This window comes from Montipora capricornis, unplaced genomic scaffold (assembly GCF_036669925.1).
Source record: "Montipora capricornis isolate CH-2021 unplaced genomic scaffold, ASM3666992v2 scaffold_147, whole genome shotgun sequence".
In the NCBI taxonomy this organism is placed as follows: Eukaryota; Metazoa; Cnidaria; class Anthozoa; order Scleractinia; family Acroporidae; genus Montipora; species Montipora capricornis.
In genome coordinates this window covers 1-17,540 of record NW_027179910.1, presented here as the reverse complement: position 1 = coordinate 17,540, position 17,540 = coordinate 1, and the positions used below count along the sequence as shown (strand labels likewise).

The following is a 17,540-nucleotide window of genomic DNA, read 5'->3' as shown; positions in this document are numbered from 1 at the left end:
TGATCAAACCCTAGTACAGGCACACAGATGAACAAGGGAATCTAAAGCAAAAAACGTGTGAGTCAACGAGGGTTAATTGAAGGAGAAAGGCTTGCATGGAATCTGTGGATGTCAAAGCACAGTCTGGACTCTCAACAATATCGCAGGAGTTAGATTCCTGAACTTACGTAAAAGAATTGGTTGAATTTCCTGTTAGCTGTTTTATTTCCTTGTGGGTATCCACTGGTTAGCCTGCTTAGAGACAGACTGAGTGTGCTGCATTTTTCTCACGCCATACATCTGGTTCCAATAACGGCTGATTAATTCTGAAGGAAATCTGGGGCAAGTGACCAAAAATTTCTTGGGGCCATTTTTAAGAAGAGAGAAGCATTGTAATCTTCTTTCCTTCCTTGTGCATGCCCAATATGAACTCTATTAAAATGGCCTTGTTTTGAAAAAAACCTTGGTCCATACTTTTTAGAACACTTTAAAACACTTTATTTATAGGGTGCATAATTACAGTAGAAAAAAACTGTACTCTCCCTTATGGCCCTATTAAACTAAATACCAATAACTAAAATACTAAATTAATAAATTACTCAAATACTAAATTTTAAGGTACTAAACTATTACAATACTAAAATACTAGAATACAAAATGCTAAAACGCTAATTAAGAAGTAGTACTAAATACTATAAAACTAGAGACTAAAAATGTCACCAAATAAGCTAAAAAACTTTGTCAATCCTAAAGGTGTCAGGCGTAAATTTGCACATTATTAAATCAAAGTAACTTCCTCTGAAATGTTTTGCACTTGAAACCCGTTGTAATGTGTACCAAAACCAACGAGGCAAGTAACTATCAACGAGGTCAAGTCACCATTAGCCAGGCCATTTAATTTGCCTTACACACAACTGAAATAAAGCCTATTCAAATATTATAATTTGACCTTGATATAAGGGATGAATAGTGACCAGTTTAGATGTTACTATTAGTGTTAACATTTTGGGTATTAAAAAACTTCATTCGCTTAGTGTCTCTTAACGGCAATGTGCCACACACTGAGCTAACCATACTGACCCTTTGCCATTTATTTTTATGGTCTCTGTGAAATGTCCTCCTGATTTCCAAAGGGTTATATTCCCTTCTTTAAATGCAGACACCATACGTGGACCCTGTGCCTCAAGCTCACAGATTGCTACCTTGTGCGTATTGGGCTAATGAGGTAATGAAAATCTTGTAAAACACAAAGAAAATGGTGTTTCTGTGGAGGGTTGTTTGAGGGCCAGATGATGACCTGTCAATAGCCAAGCCATTTGGAAATGGTCTGGTGAGACTCAAAACCCAGAAATTCGTTCACTTGGTCTTGCAAATTGACTGTCTTCCAAGACAAAATAGAAGCTGGGGAGAAGAGCAAGGGGACATTGCAATCATGACATAGACACTTATCAAAATCAATGCGCATCCAATAATGTGCATTTCATGACGTATTTGGTTATTAGCACAACAAAAGATGTGTAAAGCCAACTCTTTTGCCTCTCTTGCAAGGTGTCATCAAATGTCACGGAAAACATGGATTTTAGTCTTGCTTTGCAGTCAGCAACAGTGAGTTCAATCTGCTTACCAAAACAAATGTACTTGTCTCCTACAGCACTATTACCTCTGACAAAATGTGAATGTGAATGCAATCAAAAGTATAAAATGTATATTTGTGGCTTTGCGGCTTGGTCGGTGGAGCATTGAGCCGGCATAGCAGAGGTCATGGATTCGACTCATGTTGAGTTCGCCTGAATTTTTCAGGTGTCCATGAGAGACAATTGCCTGGATTGTCCTGATAAGTGCGTGGATAACTCTTCTCTTAAAATTGTTTAAGCAAAAACTATCTGACTGCTATTCATCAAAGCTGAAAAATGCATATCCGAAAAAGACCTCCTTCTTGCGATTCTCCAAGGGTTTCCAAAATATCATAATGAATCCATCGGGTTCAAACATCTACATAGAACACAAAATCAGCATTTGTGAGGATAAAAGATTTAGAAACTGAAGTACAAAAGTAAGTAACTACAAGAATTTGTACTTATTTAATCACACAACACTTAAGGGGCGTTTACACGACAGAGCAAAAATGGCACGGGCCCGATAAAAACTGGAACTGTTCCAACAGTTTTTACAAAGAAACAGTGAACTTTTATCCGTTCCGCGACGGGTCCATAGGCGCCTATGGACCCGTCGCGGAACGGATAAAAGTTAAAAGTTATAAAAAAGTCATAAAAGTTCACTGGCGCCTAACAAGTGAATGGGTTAACCAGTCAAAAACTACGTCCCCTCCATTAACACATTAGGAAGCTTTAGCAACGACGACGGGAACGGCAACGAGAACGTCATCTCAACTATTCCAAGTGTTTTAATACGACAAAGTGTGGCAGTTCCTCAGGAATGAAATCGTTATGAGCGGCGCTTCATTTAGGGGAGAAAATTAAAATTTATCTTCAATTGCTGACGTTTTACATAAAACCTCAAATTTAGCTACTTCACGTTGTTGTTTTGCTGACGACGGCAAAGAAATGAACAAAAGTGAAAAACGCACGTGCAGGGCGTGCAAAGCCGTTTTTTTTGCCCACTAAATATGCAAATTTGTGACGTTCTCGTTGCCGTCGCCGTTGTCGTTGCTAAAGCCCTTTATTGACTGCGTAGGGTAAGACTTAAAAAATTTTACTTTACTCTTCAACTGGGGGTGTCCTGGGGTGCCTGAGGAGTAAATCAGTTAACAGCAGTCAAAAATTGAGTCCCCCAACCCCCCCCCCCCCCATCAATTAACCAGTCACTCCATTAACTCATTAACTCTTAAGAGTGAGACCTGACAGATTTTACTCTGTCTAATGCCAGACGATTACTTGTCAACCGGGGGCATCCTGAAGGGCATTACGAGTAATTTCACTCTAACTTTTAGTTGCTGTATTTCTATGTTCTCAAAAAAGTTACCGTAGCAGTTCAGTAATTTTGATCGACTAAGTAGTTTTATCAGCTCTGACAGACTGAAGCGGCCGAGTATCCCTCGTGCACACAGAGAAGCCATTTGTTCTTTCATTAAAGCGACCAGTGGCACAACAACCAAACAAATAGACACCACTTCTTGTCTTTTACCATGTTGTAAGAAATCAAAAACAAAAGGAGCGACTTCAAAGGTCAAACTTTTTCACGATCCTGTAGGCGCAGGGAGAAAGACATCTTTACCACCGCAGCAACCTTCGATGACTTTCCGCTAGTGATCACGGGAATAAACGTACAAGATCTCTAAGGAAAGTGTACACTGAAAAATGTGTACTTAGCTTAGCCAACAACAAACCGTATATTTCGCGAAAAGTAAGTAAGTAAGTACCTTTATTTGCCTACATATTGCAACTGAGCAAAAGCGCGTGTGAATGCAAATGTGCAGTATTGTATTAGAGAAAATAATAATAATAACATAAAATTTAAAAAAAACCAAACAACTCACAAAACAATCCATTTACAAAGTGAGCAGATTAAAGGTCTGAAGACAGGCGATCTATTTACATGAAATAAGAATAAAAAACTACCTCCCTTCGTGTGTTGTTCAAGTTCAGGCTGATAAATTCTATGCAACACAAGAAAATCATGATTGGAACTACCCAAGACATAATTTTCCTTCACCTGTAGCACAGCAGAACTGCTCCATGAGTTCCCTCTCCTTTACAAGAAACTTGTTTCTGGTTAACAACGCTTGATCCCTTCGTTACGTTGGTAATGCAAACAAACGCCTTATGAAGGACAAAACGGTGAGAAGCATCACGATGGCTGAAACCAGTTTCAACACTCTCGAGAGACCTTATCACTAGAAAGATTGACACTACAACACTTTATCACGTAACAGCAATGTTATGGTACCATGTAAAACATCAATTATTACTGAACAAGATCCAGTCACTTTTGTGACGTAAAAAGTTACCACGGCAACAGGAAAGCCTTGCAAAACCTGCCTATATTTTGACTTTAGCTGCTCATATCTGAAAAGAGAAGTCAGTGACCCCAATTTTTTACAGCATAAAAGAGATCAGCAGGCCAAGATAAAACTTTCTGCAAAGTTTAACAAAATTCTACGGAGCGGATTCAAAGCTACCTTAAATGTTCAATTATTTCAGGTGGCTCTGAATCCGCTCCACAGAATGTTTTTAAAACTTTGCAGAAAGATCCATTCGGGCATGGTGGTTCCATTTCAGAAATAAATCATGGGGGTCACCAAGTTCATTTTTGACACATGAGCAGCTAAGGCCAAAATATGGGGTGTTTTTGCAAGGCTTTACCGTTGCCACGGTAACCTTTTACGTCGCAAAAATAACCGAATCTTTTTCAGCAATAATTGGTGTTAGATATGGTACCATAACATTCCTGTAAAGTGATAAGGTTTTGTAGAGTCAATCCTTCTAATAAGAACGTTTCTTTCAAGTGTTGAAACTTGTTTGAACCACCTTAATGAGATCGGGCCTGGTGACCAGCGATGAGTGCCTCAGTCAAATGCCTCCAGGCGTTTGTTTGCAGTATTGTGGGTACCAGTCCTAGACGACCCTCTTGCTCCGCAAACGGACGGGTATCAACCCCAGTTTTCATTCCCAGATCTTCCCGTCGAAGGTTCAGCACAAGCATGCAAACCAGAACGCGCCATAATTCCCACCATTTGTGAGACCAGAGGGGTGATCTCAATTTTACGTTTATTAATAAATAAATAAATAGGTCTTTATTGTTTTTTAAGCAAAAATACATGCTAAAACAAGAACAGTTACATTAAAAATAGCCGAAAGAATTAATTAGAGTTACAAGGCTATCGACATTACATTAAATAGCTACTCTATATTAAAAAAAAAGCCTGTTAAAAAAACTATTTTTAAAACGCTGGGCATTAACCCTAGGGAGTTGACTACTAGGAACTCGGAGGCGTGCTGATCTTTCTTTCATTTTGGGGACAGAAGGGTACAGAGGGTGACCGGGCATACCGGAGATCTTCTTGAATAGTGAGCGATCAACCTCTTCTAATACGCCATATATGTCAATTCGGTACGAAACATATTTGCGTTTAAAGCAGAGCTGTAGAAAATTCTGAACCGTCGTTGATTCAGGTATTGAGGAGGCATATACGGGTAGACCGTACGTTAGTTTGGGTAGAACAATTGATCTAAAAACGTAATCTACGTCTGGTTGTTGGTATCCCTCTTTACGTAAACATCTTATGACATAAAGACACTTGTTGGCCTCCTGCAGCTTAACCTTAATATGCTCGTTAAATCTATGATTACTTTGTAAAGTAACCCGTAACACTTTTAAACAAGAAACTTGCGTTATATTGTTCACAGAGTCTATATCATGAGCAACCTTCTTACAAAGTATTAGTTCATTGCATTTTTTTAGGATTACATGCCATGGCATTATCTTGGGTCCAACTGAAAAACTGATTGACAACCTCTTGAGAAAGATCCATTTCATTTTTACATACTTTGACTAGCAAGGTGGTGTCGTCAGCATATTTAACTATGCTGGTAAGGTCATTATCCCTGATGGCCAAATCGTTGACAAACAAATTAAAAAGATGGGGCCCACTGACACTACCCTGGGTTGTTCCTTTGTTCACATTATGCCATTTGTAGATAACACCCTTGAATATCAGTCTTTGTTTCCTATCCATTAGAAAGCTTAGAATCAAGGCGTCTGTACAGCTGTAGCCCTCACTATACGCATATTGTGTGACAGTCAGATTTTCTTCAAAGACTTTCTTACTGTAATGATGGTATACAGTTCTTTCAAAACAGCGTGCTATAACTGGAGTCACGTTAATTCCCCGAAAATCCGAATATTGAACAGGAGTGTCTACCTTTGGGAGGGGATTGATGTTAGCTTCTTTCCAAGCTGTCGGCCATGTGTAAGAGGACAGAGACTTGTTCCACAAAGCAGTCACCACAGGAGCGAGACTTGTACAATTGTCCCTCCAAACCCAAAACGGCAACCCATCGGGGCCAGTAGCGGTTTTTTTAAATCTTGGATAATGCCACCATCACATCAAATTCCTGGAGCTCTGGGGGTGGGTGTGCCTCGGGGTTTACCCTGAGAGGCACTGGTTTAACGTAGTTCTCATCATTGCACAAATCCCCAAAATAATCATTGAGACCAGCAAGAAATTCCTTTTCTAAATATGGCTGAGGTTTCTCTTTCCTTAAGGTGATTTTATGCACTCTACTCCACCAGTGCAAACTCCCCTGTGCTCCATTCCTACCCCAGTTTTTTCGATTTTCACCAATCAACTTGTAGACCTTCGATGCAAGTCCTCCACTTTGAGAACGTGGCCCTTATCAGCAGCTCTTTTCTTCTTCCTTAACAAATATTTAACTAGTGGAGTAATCCACGGAGGGTCACGGGAAGACATCACAACTCTCCTCACAGGGAAACACTTATCCATAAGATTGTGCAGTTCCTTATTTAATATGCTAGTTGCTATTTCAACATCCGGAGCATTAATCACAGGTGTCCAAACAAAATCTTCTAACTCTGAAGTAAATTTTATCTTGTGATGCTCTCTAAAATCCCTAAAACAGCATTTAGATCGGATTGGTTTAATTTTGTTCCCCGGAGGAAGTATCACGCCCCAGTGGTCAGTCATTATCAGCGCTTGAAAGCGTAAAGGGTCGTTGAACAGCTCAGGGTGGTTTGTGAGGCAGTTATCCAAGATGGTAGTCCCTCTAGTGGCGAAATTCACCATGGGCACAAGGCCAGATGAAGTGGAAAGACAGTCCAGATCTAATCGGTTCAGATCACCTCCACAAAGTACTACCCCATTTGTACTACCACATTGATACGTGTGGACGCTCGTATCCGTATATTTTTGTATACGCTGACGTCACAGTATCAGAACCAGTCTTTTTCCGCGCGACATTTTCCAAAATAGGGGTCATTGAAGAGATCTAAAATGTCAGAATATTTGGTTTGGCACGACTCCCAATCGATATTTTCCATAGTCTTTGCTGTTTTGTAATCCATGTCACTTTAAGAAGCAGCAATACTTCATCGTCCGTCCAAACAAATGAGTTGTCTTCGGTTTTTTTCTGTTTTTCTCTTAATTGAGACATTTTTTATGGTGTTTTTTAACAGGAATTTTTTTCGCTCTTCAAGTTCACACGTGTTGAAACCTCAAGTAAACAAACAAGAAAGCCGCGAATTTGGCGCCAAAATTATCGCAGGCTCAGCTTTCTTTGTAATGCGCGTGCTCTGTTGACTAATCCTTTGAGATGTCCCGATACGAATCGGATACGTGTGGACGGTCGTATACGATTCGTATACGCTATGTGTGGACGCAGATATTTTTGTATCCGCATAAAAAAATTTTCGGATACAAAAATCTCCGGATACGTGTGGACGGGGCATGAGTCACGCACGAAAAGCTTCAGTTAAACGCTTGGACCACCCACCTTCCATGCCCACTCCTGTGAAAAAAGTCATGGTTAGCACTCAACCTCGTTACCAGGGTCTCCATTGTCACTGTCGACAAGAGACCCTGGGAACGACGTTGGGTTAGCTTTTTGACTTCCCCGGACAACGTCACAGATGAAAACAAGTGAAGTCAAGTTTTTTCGAAGCAAGCGGTTTCAAGTAACGTAACAAGATATGGCAGCAACGTTAATGTTCCAACTAGGAATGAAACTCTGAGCGTTTACCATTTGTCAACAAAAACCGAAAATTCCGGTTGGAAACTCAAATGGTACAGCTCATTCCACCGGAAAGTTTCTGGAAAAGATGGAAATCCTCAGAGGTATTTCTCTTTTCCCGTTCCAACCGAAATGTCCGGAAAAATCCTGTACCATTTGAAAACTCCCACTCGACCCGGTGCACTTCGCCCTCTTTTCCCACCATTCGACGCTGCAGATGGAGCCGTCATTTTGATTTGTTATTGTTTTCTTCTAGCCGCGAGAGTCTCGGGCTAGGCGAAACGCCACACCGGGAAAATCTTGTACCATTACGAGCATTCCATGCCGACCGGATTTTCCGTGCAAATGGTAAACGCCCTCTGTTTTAACGTTTAAATTCTCTTGGTTTGAAATTGTTTCGCTTAAAAGTGGCGGGTTATCTCTAGAGAGAAATCCTTGCGTATGGCCCCTGTTCACGTGATCGAGCGACAGGTACCATTCCTGGAGTGATTGTCAGATAGTTTATTTTGTGAATTTTAGGTGTGCAGCAAACTGCCAACACAAGGTCAGCACGAGACGAAAATTGCTCTTCAGGAAGCAATGTGCAGGAATATCGTGTTCGTTTCTTACTTCTTATCACTGGTCTCTTTACATTGCCGTTAACAACGGTTCTAACCAATTCTGGAGCAAGGTCGATCATCTCTCTGAGATAGCATTAACATCATTGCACGGACCGAATCTTGCGATTAGGGGTGACAAGAAAGCTAAAATGAATCACAGCGCTCTGACAGGCAACAGAACATACAAAATTGTACTGGTTGCACGTTTGGATGAAGAAAATTACCTAGTGGATAGTCTGGTTTTCCACACAAATCTGCCACCATCCAAGAAAGGCAAGGATTCTGGTTGTACTGTAGATCCCAAGCAAGGAGAAGCCGTACTCACTGAGTTTGTGATCAAATGCGTTAACTGGACGGACATGGATCGGCCTCTTAGATATCAGTTTTCGTACCAAACGAAGTTTGGTGTTGTGGTGTTTCACACCGGTTTGCAGTCAAACCTTACCACAGATTTGCCCCCAGGAAGCCAGACGAACAACTATTCTCTTGTTGTTCAGCTGGAAGTCATTGACTTGTTAGGAGATTCATCGGTAGAGTTGGTCAATGTACAGGTACGATTTAAAGCTATAGACGTTATAACATTTTCAGCCGTCTTTATGTTTGGTGCCGATATTGGAAGCGTAGCTGAAAGTACCAACAATAAATGGTGATAAAATAAGCGTGTGGATTACTCTGGGGCTTTGTGCTCATATTGCAAAGCGACGATTAAAGTTCTAGCAACGTTCATTCGACTAAAGTGTTCCACCAAACGTTTCATCGAAAGTTCGCACCACATTCTGTCGATCGAACGAAAGTTGTTACCTCTGTTTTAATCCAGTTTTAGGGGCTAAACGCTCCCAATATTTTGTGCTGGCAAAGGAAATGCTGGCCAACAAAGCTGCATGGGACTCTTAATCATTTGAGATTTTTGTAAGTGTGTCGTGCGCGTGTCGAATCGCTCCTCACAAAACGACCACGAGGAAATGAAATTGGTGCAATATTTTGCGATCTGATTACGGCCTGCACTTTTTTGAGCTATCTTCAAGCATAAATTTTGTGACCGTTTCTTTTGACATGTGTAGTGTGACAACATGATCTTTTGAGACCGCCAAATTTTGGGAGAAAATTACATCGTTTGTTGATGTTTAGAGGGCAGAAAGTACGTACCAATTTAAGGATCCAGTGAAGGGTAGGGGGGGGCGGGGGGCGGACCTTTTACTCTACATGGCATTGTTCGTCTTCACACGTATCTGAGTTCACGTTCTTCACCTCGTCTTCTAGGTAACACCACCTAAGTCCGCGGAAATCACGGCAGACTCTCAGAACAAGCTGGAAGATCTCTTTGCCTCTGGAAACTCCGAAAAGGCCATGCAACTGGCGTTTGCTATGCTTTCTATGGCTGATAGCCAGTCGGGCTCGGTTAGTAATAAATGCAAAGAAGGTTATAAATAAAAAACTATATAAAAGTTTAGAAGAAAGACAGCTTCACAGCGTAGCGACTTCAAGTTTCATGTTTGGACAATCATCAGGCGACAGATCTTACATTTGCGTTCCTACTTATTTAAAGACCATTCTAATACTCTAGGGGACCATTCTAATACTCTAATACAGCTAGGGCACATCCGCAGTAGGGACCGGCTCGCTTTAATTTCCATAATTGCTTGTGGGTCATTATTAACGTCGAGCCAATCAAACTTTCCCTGAGCTGCACAGAGAGAAGTTTTCACATGCCCGTGTTTTTCTAACTCCTTGATGTATCTGATGATGAATGCGATTGAAGCAGATGAAATAACTCGACCTCATCGATAGAATTTATAAAGAAATTGGGCCGACCTTTTCAGAATATTTCTGCATGACCAAATGGGCATGCGTGTTCAACTAGCATGCGCACCGAAGTAGCCCTGAGCAAATTAAGCAAAACGAACTGAGTAACTTATGTTAAACATAAACGGAGTTAGAGAACAACGGCATAAGGGGGTAATAACTTTTTTTCCAGTTAAAGGACTCGCTTCTTGACAAAATGGCAAATATGGAAGTTGCCAGTATGCAACAGGCGACATTGGTTGTAGGAGTCATCGCTATGGCGACAGATAACGAAGATGGAATATCGGATGATTCTCAGGTACATAAAACGCAACATGGCTGTCTAAAACGCAATTTAATCAGTTAAAGGTGCAAAGATCTGATGCAAAGCAAATGCAAATGTTATAAAACTGACAAGTTTCTTTTGGTTGTCAGGAAAAAGCTCTGGGAATGTTGGAGAACGCCGCTGATTTCATCGCGTCTGAAATGGCTAGTGGGTCGGTGGATTCGGATCTGGTGCAGAGTATTGGTACCAGTCTTTTTAGTGGAATCGGGAACGTGCTAAATGCGGCTTCCAGTAAGGCTGGACCCGAGACGGAAGAAAAGACGAATGACGAAAATGAAGTTGGAAAAGGGGACGAAGATAAAGGGAAAGAAAAGGTTAGTATGGAATCGCGTGTTAAAGTAAATGAATTGAAGGAAACTGTGCCAGCCCCAGATGTGGATGGTGATAATCCGCTGGGATGGTGATTTGTTCAGTGAATGGCGTTATTTTCTTCAGAATTAGGTAACCATCCTTGAACTGTAACTTACGCAGTTGCTTGTAATATTCGGATTATCAACTATCTGGATGGCACTGTCCTGATTTTTTAATGACCAAGACCAATTAAATAGGAACGGACCAGAGAGTAGACTTGCAAAAATGTGCTGCTTGTTAAGAAATATATATCTGTAAATTGTGTGGGTTATGCCCAACTGGGGAACGGACGAATAATGTTGTTTTGACCCTTCTTCATTCGAAACCAGATGTGATGAATGGGAAATGGAAGCATTAATTTTGGCCTTTCGAGTAAACTTTAGAGAACGTTGCTGGTAAAGTTTGGCGAACTTAAAATAATTAGGAGTTGCTTGTGCATTCCTTCTGTCATTTATTCATTCCAGCATTCTTAACATTTCCCGTTACGTTCGGTACCTTTTTCTCGTTTCATTTGTCGTTTTTCGGAGCTATACTTTACATTGGGTTGGATTTTCAGTTCACATTTTCCAGCGCACAAGCACTATTATTTCACTTCTTTCCTTTAAAGCTTAATTCTGAACGCTAAATGAGGCTTTGGCCCTTTGTAGCTATAGGTTATAACTCATAATCAACATTTTTTACAGAGCAAGCAAAGAGCACAAAATGCTGTAAATTTGGTTTCCAAAGTGGGCGACAGCTTACTGGGCACCAAAGAAGTCGGCGAAAAGCCCACTGTCTTCAAGACAAAGTCTCTGGATGTTTTGTTAGATCGACAACGGAGCTCAGATATGGGAGGGAAAAAACTCGGAGATGGTCCTAGCGGGGTAGCATTACCCTCAGGTAGCTCCCTGTTTGCAGGTCAAGGAGATGGAACACCTGAAGATGTCGATTCGCAGGCAAGTAATGAAAACTACTGTAAGATTCCAGGTGAAAGAAAGAGTGAAATTGTGACCTAAAGAGTTCATTATAAACCTTGACAACATGCTAAAACTTAAAAAGATATCAAATGTTTGAATGCAGAGAACATTGTTGTTCTGTAAAAGAGCCACATGGCCCCTCCAAGATATTCCTTAAACATCTCAGTATCGTATTTTTTCATTAGGAGGTTTCCGCTAATTCTCTTACGTCACTTAATATGCCTCAACGCAATTTTCTAGTTCTCCCTGTTTCCGCTCTCTGTTTACGGTACTCTCGAATTCGTAAAGCGTCACCTCGAGTAGCGCAATGTTTGCGCGTCGAGGACAGGAAACTTAGCTGTCGATTCGCAGGCAAGTAACGAGCTTCAAAGCTACAACTGAGATTAATAAATTAAAAGACATCAAGATACTGGTTTCATGCAGAAAAGTTCGATAAGGAACCAGGGGTTTAAATGCGAATTTGGTTGCAGAGTATCATGACACTTATCATGAATAGGCCATTCTACGGTTGTTTGCTCAGTGACCTACCCTATGAATGGCTGTGAGGCTGCTGGTGACCAGGTATTGGTACAGACCTCACTTCTTTTATCATGTAAATTGTGTTATTTTAATTTTAATTACTCTACATTAACATTAGAAAAGCACAAGGCAAGGTCACCGGCAGCCTCGCTTCCATTCTTAGGCCAGGTGACTAGTAGCTACAACTGTAAAATGGTCTATCTTGTCTTCACAGCAGCGTGGTCTAGCGGTACGACGGTGACGTCACCGAAAACGTTACCTCAAAATGGAACTTTTGTACTATCATAAGAGTCTTTTGATTATCCATCTCGTTCAAGTCGTACAATGTGGGCGACCTATCCTAAAATTGGATTTATTCGAGGGGTTCGGAGTAAAATTAGAGAATGAAAGGTTCTTATTTGTACGCTCACGTTCTCGTCAAAACATAAAATTTGAGATTTCAAGTAGTTGTTATGCAGAGTACCGCAAAATCATGTGCTAAAATGCGTGCGCGCACGTGCAGCAACGATGATTTTGTCCTCTTTTAACCAATGATATTGTTGTTTTGTGGCTTTGTCGTTGCCACGGCGCCGTCGTATTCCGCATTAGGGAGCTTGCTAAACGACGATGGCGAAGGCTACGAGAACGTTGTCCAAAAATATTATTTCACGGTACTGTAATAATTTCGCGATTACTTCGTCCAGGTGTGGATATTTGGTGAGAAAATTGGAAACGTTTTTGTCAGGTGCTCGCTTCCTTCCAACATAACCTCAAATGTGGTCAATTCAAGGGGATGTCAGGACGAGAACAGCCAAGAAATACAAAAAGAACGGGCAGGCGTTCAAAACCATTGTTTCTGTTCACAAAACTAGTGTTTCATGGCGTTCTAGTAGCCGTCGTCGTCGTCCTCACGGAAGCTCCCCATAGCCCTGTGTAAACGGACGCAACAACCAGGTGATCTGGTGACGTAATATGGAGGACTGGGAAGAAAAATTTTAACGCAGTATCCCACAACCGCGCGCGGCCTTAGGTTTTGTTTCCAATTTGCCTGCAGTATTTCCATCGCCAAAACTCAACAGATCCTACCGTGTCTCCCACATTTCCTGTTACTGAATGAAAATTCAAGTGGAAACCACCGAGATCTAACCTCGCCCCTGCCATGTTGAATTCGGGGATAACATTCAAGGCCGCGCGCGCTTGTGGGATAGGGCGTTAAAATTTTTCTCCCCGGTCCTTCGAATTACGTCACCAGATCACCTGGAGGTCCCAACAATGTTGAGTCCGTCTGCACTCTTACAACCGAACTTCGATGTCCAAGAAATATCTAGTTTTAATTTATTTTCCGAATAGATGCTGTCATTCAACAAGAATCCTTTCACATGGGACAAAAGCGCTGAAACAGTAAAGTCATCAGTGATCGACTTCAAACTAAAAGCAAGCGGAGGGAAGGCCATGAACATTTCAGGACTTCAAGAGCCAATTGAGCTCTTCATTCCGATTACTCCCAAAACAAACGAGCCACAGAAAAGCAACGATTCTGAACCGCATTTGTTCCTTAAACCAAGCGACGGTACATCCAATATTCGCTTCCATAGGTTTTCAGTTTCGTCTCCGGAGGTGCTTGTGTCGATAACAATTAAACCCGAACACGGAAAAACGGTGGACGTCTTTGTAAACTACAAAACCAAACCAACTCCACAGAGCCACGTCTTTAGCACAACCATCCCTAACCGGTCCCTTTGTACTGGTTCTACTGGAAATTCTTCAGCGAGCCAGAATTGTTCGTCGAATCCATACACCTTTACCTTCTCGAGCCTCGTGTCCAATAAAACCGGTTTTCATTTCCTTGGAATTCAATATATGAGAAAGAGTACTGAATCAGATCGAACAAGGCGATCCTGCAACCCATCAGGTCAGAGGAGGGGCAAAAGGTCCTGCATGGATGTGAAGGACGCTCCGACGACCCCTGCCCCAACACCTATCATTGTGGTACCCAAATACAATATGTCGACAGATGTAAATTATACTTTGAGCATTTCGGTGAGTGGTTGCTTGTACTGGTCAGAATCCAAAGAGAAGTGGACTGGTGAAGGCTGCCAGGTGAGAATTCTGTCTCTTGTTCAAAGCGAGAGTGACGTTTATTTTTAAGAAAGAGTTTTCATTTTTTCTTGCGAAATTTGTTTTCATTCACTTTAAACCCTTTCGCCCTGAGGGCTCTCCATTCACGAGTAAAATCGTTAGCATTGCATTGTGTAAAATGTTAAGGTTTCGCTCGCAGAGGGAAAGGGTTAAAATAAACTTATTCATCACATAACAACCGTTAGGAAGTAATCCGTATTGTAATATGACTAGCTCCGTGAGAGAGCAAAATGTTGTAGTCTATTTATTAGTACCAATTGCAGCCCAAAGGCTGGATTACAGGTACGGCGCAACATCCTAATTAACAATACTATATGCATAACGAAACGTTACAAAATCTTTAAACCTATTAGTATTAACAATAACCTTGTTTTGAAGCTGGTGCCTCAGATTGTATTTTGATTGATTATTAACTCCAACAGCCCCTCACATATGGGAAGCCATATGAACCAAATCCCGCGCTGTGATTGGCTACTCGAGCGGGCAAGATGGAGCTATCTTGCTCGCTCGGGATTTCTCGCTTGGTTTGCCAACTCAAAAATAATTTTTTGGTGTTTTATCCCACATAATAATAAATCCTTTATTGACCAAGATTGCTCGGTCAAGATGGCTAGATATGGCCTCGTTCTTTTTTTGCTTGTTTATGGACACGCAAAAAACACAACGTGGTCAATTTCTAGCCACCTTGACCTCACGCTTGGTCAATAAACTATATATATGTTCTATCTTTCTTGGCTTCTGAGGATGCTTGTATTGATTCGCCTACCATTATTGTTTAGAAATTTTCATCAATATCTTCACAACAACCTCCATGTTTCATCCTCTAATACTGTTATATAAAGATCTACATTTATATATATTTTTAATTGTTATATATTTTGCTATCTATACCTTTTTTATTTTTCTGCAACCTATGTTAATATTTTTGTGGCCACTTTTCATTTTCATTTTACTCTCTTTTATTTTTTCAAACGTGACAAGCTGTGATGACAACCTTCTTTTTCTCTGTCGCTTCCCGCCTCGACTAGCCAATGCTATTTGCGGGAATCGCCGTTTGTATTTTTTCTATGTATTAGTAGTAAATAAAGTTGAAATTGAAGTTGCCAGTTAGAAAGCTGAACGGAACGCGAAAATGACCTGTTCTCATTTCGAATTCACTTGATTTTAACATCTGAAATCTTCAAATGATATAATTTTCGCTTATGCCATTCTGGTATTTTTATGTTTCGAAAAAAGGGTTCCAACATTTCACTTACTTGACGGAGTTGCGAGCAGGCTACCTCGATGTATGTGTAGTCTTCTCTCCTCTTATAATTACCTGAGTTAAAATTGCTTTTTTCGTAGACTATCTTTCTTGAAACAACATTTAAAAGCTTGTTGTTTGAAATATCCACAGGTCGGACCAAAAACAACCTCGAAGCAGTTACAATGTCTGTGCACCCATCTGTCGGCGTTTGGAGGTGATTTTTTCGTGGCTCCGAATCCCATCGATTTTGACAAAGTGTTTGCAGCGTTTGGCAACCTCGCCGAGTCTGGGAACTTTGTAGTGTTGTCTACAGTGTGTGTCATCCTGGGTTTGTATCTCATAGGCTCTAGTATTTGCTAGAAGAGAAGACAAGCAAGACGAACTTAGGGTAGGTATGCAGAGAAACAATTGCCAGCGAGTTCTTAGAAAAGAGTTAAAAGAATACTTGTGGCGCACCTTTACTGGAATCAAGTATAATAAGTGTTACTGAATAACGAAAACGAAAACAAAGCAAAGCGTTCACACAAATTACTTTTGTAAATTTGCTGTCATCGTCCGAATCAATATTTCAGTTCAAAATAAAATGTTTTGGTTAGTAAAAAGAGAACAAAAACTCGATAGAATCTCAAATACTTCAGCAACTACGTAATTTTTGAAATACTCATAATTTGTGGTATTTGCCGAATTCTGGTAGTTGTCTTACGATGTTATGTAATAGATGCATGATGTCCTCTAATGCGCCTCCGAAGCCAAATTATTACCGTAATACCAGCAAGCAGCTTATTTCAGTTATGTGTTCATTTACCCATGAGAATCTTTTTCACATCACTTCATACGTTTTAGGTTGTAGCAAACGTTAACCTCATATGAAAACGAAGGAGGGAAAACAAGTATCACATATCGATTCAATCGGGAATGTGGCGTGTGGCAAATGGCACGTCAGCCAACGTAGGATTGGCCATTTATGGCAGCGAGGGTAGCACTGGTGACAGTTCTTTAATCTTTAACGGATCCTCAATTGGAGAAGCTGTTTTTCGCCCGAGGAAGCATCAACAATTTTACACTTTGCGTACAAGGAATCCCCTGGGATTTTCAGTGGAGAGGTTAGGATACGTATCTGGCACGACAACAGTGGCAGAAGTCCTTCCTGGTTTCTTATGCAAGTACTGATCGTGGATATCTCGCTTCTGAAGAGAAGACGCCATTTTGGTGGCAAATAGGTTATTTATAGTGAGATTTTTAAGCTCAAGACCTCTTTCTTATAAACGTTTTCCTTGTACTTCGACAGGAAGCGAAAAAATGTAACCCCTCTCTTTTTTGATTCGTGGTCCATTTTATCTTGGGTTGGTTTTCATTTTGAGCATTTGTGACGATTAACAGACACCTTAATTGTGGGTTGGTTGGATGGATAGCCACACTGAGATGAAAGTTATCAGAGAAATTACGCCCTATAATGTCTTTAATGATGAAATGTATAGATGAAATGGAATCACATATTTAACTGCGGATATGAAATCAAGTGAAGCTATGATCCTCGCAGTTATGGACGCATTTTTGCAATTGCGTAGAGAAGCCCTGAAAATTCATGACTTCAACTACGGGGTTTGAAACCCGTGACCTCGTGATACCGGTGCGATGCTCTAACCAACTGAACTATGAAAGCCACTAACGTTGGGAGCTGGTCATTTGTGGGTTCAATGTTCCCGTGAGGAATGAATCAATGATGAAATGATATATTGAAATGGATCAGATATGAACTGCGGATATGAAATCAAGAGTTAGAGCGTCGCCAACGGTCTATCGCGTAGTGTTGCACAGTTTCAAACCGCCGTTGAAGTCCCTGACGATTTTTGTCTGCAGGTGTCTTCTTTAACGCAATTGTGCAAAAATGTGCGTCGGCCATAACTGTGGTAGGATCATAGCTTCACTTGATATAAT

At 40.9% G+C, this 17,540-nt stretch overlaps 1 pseudogene; it reads left to right on the top strand.

Annotated features, from left to right (window-relative positions):
* The first annotated feature begins 6,740 nt into the window (after positions 1-6,740).
* On the top strand, positions 6,741-16,822 carry LOC138034650 (polycystin-1-like protein 2; annotated as a pseudogene).
* Positions 16,823-17,540: the final 718 nt, after the last annotated feature.